Consider the following 4,187-nt stretch of genomic DNA (forward strand, 5'->3'; position numbering starts at 1 on the left):
GATTTTTGAAACTGAAAATCAAACCCAAAAAGCAATTATCGACTTAAACCTGCAAATTAATTTTTCTGATAGTGTATTCGACCTAATATCTAGAACTGAATCAGCTCTACTGCAATTAAACTGACTGTGGGGGTATTATGTCGGACAGATTCTAATTTCTTAACAGCTAATGCGACAACAAATCTCATGTTGCAGTCACTAAAAGAACAGCATACATCGTTATCTGAAGAATTATATATTACAGTGAAAAATCGCACAGAAGCAGGGCATACCGAAATAGATGATGTCTCGCGACATCTGCATAATTATAATGATTTTAAAAATGAAAATGAAAAAGAAAACAAGAGACTAACCGATTCAAATTTAATGCAGCTTTTAGTAGATTTTCTTAAAATTTTTCACCCATATACCTATCCACATTCAGAAGAATTTGGTACAGATATCAAAGATGACGATGACACTAATGTAGATGTGAAAAGGAACTGTCTCTTGAAGAAAAATTAGAATTGGCGATAATTGAAGAAGTACCAGCAAATAAAAATACAATTCAGAAATCAAAAATATGAAAAACCATCCGACGAGAAATCGACTTATTTGAAAATGAGGGATTTAGAAGTAAGAACTTGGAAAAAGTATATCGTTCGTTGCTAATAATACCGCCAACTAGCGTAGAAGCTGAAAGAGCGTTTTCGACAGCTAGCAATTTTTGCACAAAACTATATTCGAGGCTTAATGACAATACAATTGTTGCATTATGCTTTTTAAGATCATCAATTTTAAAAATATGTAACAGTAACACCGACTGAATAATGATATTTATACCTTTTTGTGATTTAAAAAATATGATGATCCACTACTTTTTTGCGATTCTTTATATACCAATATAATTTATATATTGCAAATAATTTTTTGTGACATTTACTCTTCCTAATAAAGCTGACAAATAAAACAAAGAAACACCTGGGTTTTCTTTCTTTTTCTAAAATTCCTAATGCCGGTATTAAAAACCGGTATCCCTATATTAAGATCTAAAAATACCGAATACCGGTATTGAACTTTTGGTCCGGTATTGCAATCCCTAGCGGTGAGCAACCGGAGATCGGGACACCGACTAGCCTCGTTGCGCATGAACGAAGAAGGAGGAGGGAGAGAGAGAGAGAGAGAGAGAGAGAGAGAGAGAGAGAGAGAGAGAGAGAGAGAGAGAGAGACGTGTTCGCAGGGGTGCGTTAGCCTTTCGATCGCAGATCGCCAAATTGCAAACACGCGAAAATAAATCTGGCTAAACAATTTTTACATCGTCGCGTTATTCGCGCGTTCGCCAGATGGAAAAAAAACCGATTGTCCCGTGGCTCTTACGGCTATCGGAGGAGGAATTATGTATTCTTGGGACGTCCGCGGAGCTCGTAATTGGCGCGACGATTTACCGTGTACCCAGGAACATCTTCTCCGACGCCGACGTACCGGCTCGAGCATCGTAGCAAGGTTCCGCGTGATTTTCGAACCTCGGAATCGCGCGTACCGAACGGTACAACGAGTTTCTCTAGTCGCGAATCCTTCTCCGCGACAAAAGAAACAGTAGACACAAAGAGAGAAAGGAAGGAGAGAGAGAGAAAGAGAGATGTGTTTGGGAATCGAAAAGAGGAATCATCCCCCGTGCAGTAGCGCAGAGATGGCGGTTCGTTATCGCGTAATACGTATAGATATGGTAGCGATGATCGGGCGAAATTGGAAATTGCAGTGTGGCAAGAAAAAAATAGGCGGCGGTAGTAATTGCATGGACGATTTAACAGGTACTCGCTCGTTTGCGCGAATCAAACGTGGGCGGACTTTTAAGCGGACGTCGGTTTCAAGTGGATCAGCCGACGAACAGAACTCGCCCGGCGTAGGGTGGAGGTATCGCGAGTACTTTCGAGGGTAATTTTCCTGGCGCGAGTGTCTCAACGGAGACGAAAAGAGCGACTCTCGCGGAGACACAGGTCTCCAGGTTTATCGTGGAGTCGCGACTACGCATCGGTACCCACGTAAAACACGTAAACAAGCGCGCCACGTTCCTCTACCTCCAACTTTCTCGCCACTTTCATTTCGCGACAAAGCGAAAACGCTTCCATGAAAATTCGTTCGTTCGATGTCGCCGTTTCTGTTCTAGCCACGCTATCCTTTCATTCTTCGTCGCTGATTGCTTCGCTCCTTTTCCATCCCTGCCAACGTTCCACCCGTTGACAAACGCGAAACACGAGAAAGAAGCAAAAAGACCAGAAAGGGCAGACGAGCGGGAGGTGGTGGCTACTACCGAGCGTGTCGTGGATTTTCGAAAGCGCCGCAATACACGTGCGACCCTTGTCGTCGAAGAGGAGTGGAGAGGGGAGAGATAGGATCTCGAGTGTAACTGCGTCGAGCGAGACTACTGTTCGAATCGAGCCGATATCTCGGAGGAACTCGCGCGCCTTTTTATTGCTCTCGTTTAAGGCCAGCACCCTTCCGCCATACCTGTCCATGCATTTTCGAGTTTGAATAACGTAATAAGTGTACCGGATGAATAAAGCGGAAATTTAAGTTACCGGAAAAGCGAGTGCGACGCGGTGGCAGCGGCCTTTCTCCATCCGCTGTTCCGGAATAATTTCGCTCTTGTTTATGTTTATAGGTCAGCACGCGTCATGGAAACGCGGCTATATCCGCGCCGCGACCACTCCGCGTTTTTCCCCGGCTTTTTTCCCGGGCTAATCGCGCAATCACGGTGCTACCAAGGTGTCGAATTTGCGGCGGCCGGCTAGGCAAAGAAACTCGTGGAACTCGACAAGCGTCGGGAGAATACATGCAAACAAATCAGCGTACAACAAATGCGACTAAAATGTAAATAAACATATAAAAATGTAAACAGGCGAGACAAAGTGCATACAAACAAAGCCGAATGTAAGTAGGCGACGGGAAAATACAAGCAAGCAAATAAAAATATAAATGGACACGATTTTAAGCGTACAACGACATCGAACGCGTTAACGGACCGGCCTGATTAATTTAAAAACACCCAGCTCCGCAAAAAGAGATTTTCCTCCTCCAAGGAGACTTTTCCCAACTGCTCGCGCCGATAACGCCGGAAAGTGACACGATGGCGTCGGGATATTGCTAATCGGGGTATTGTTAATTTGGCGTTATAATTCAATAAAATTCAATACAATTACTTCACAGTCGGTAACTTCCCATCCTATCGGAGTCACAATACGCGTACTTTAAACTAGAAAAAGTCAACTCTGCAATACAAGACGTGTTTAAATTTAAAGAGAAATTCTAAATTTTACTTTATAATTACCTTACAGTCTGTAGTTTATCACCCTGTGCGAGTTAGTAGGCTCGCCGTTAAAAGTAAGCAAAAACCAACTTCGGAACACGATACACTTCGAAATTTTTTGTTAAAATTCCTAATTTGACCTTGAAATGAATTACAATGTGACTTTGTTCGATAGCTACCCTGCGGTTGGTAACATACCACCCTACCGGAGTACCGAGATGCGTATTTAAAGTAGATAAAACTGACTCCCAAGTACAAGAGGTGTAAAAACTAAAAGAAATCTACGCTCGGACATGAGATTTGTTTCCATAAAAAGTTAAAATTGCAAATTCGATAGTTACCCTGCAATCGGTAACATACTGTCCACCGTACTGATGCTTCGAAAAGTACTTTAAAAATGCAACAAATCGACTGTGAAATGCTGCATATGTTGTAAAAACTAGAAAAAACCAACTCCTGCTCACAGGGGAAGGTTATTATCTACGACAAATTAACTCTGGTGTACAAGATCCCTCGAAATTCCAATTTTAAGCCACAATTTACAGAAATTTATGAAATTTTGGCATAGTCGGTAACGTAGGACTCTGGCGCGTTACTTAACCGTTTTAGTGCCACGCAGCGCGATCGCGCTGTTCGCCTACTGTGTTGACCGTGTCGCTATTTTTCATCACGATCATCAATTCGCAACGCGCTCAATTCAGGATGTATCTTATCGCGCATCTGTCGAGAGTTTCCTCTCGTAATTACAAATTTTCTTTCATTTTTTTTCTTTTCAGTGCTCAGTATAAGGTTTCTAACGCAAATTGTTACGATTAAAAAATTGCCTATCAATCTGAAGCGCCAGCGCGCTGGACGGCATATTTCGAAGAGAAGGAAGAGCAGCGCGAACGCGTGGATCGGC

This window comes from Lasioglossum baleicum, unplaced genomic scaffold, assembly GCF_051020765.1.
Source record: "Lasioglossum baleicum unplaced genomic scaffold, iyLasBale1 scaffold0555, whole genome shotgun sequence".
Lineage (NCBI taxonomy): Eukaryota > Metazoa > Arthropoda > Insecta > Hymenoptera > Halictidae > Lasioglossum > Lasioglossum baleicum.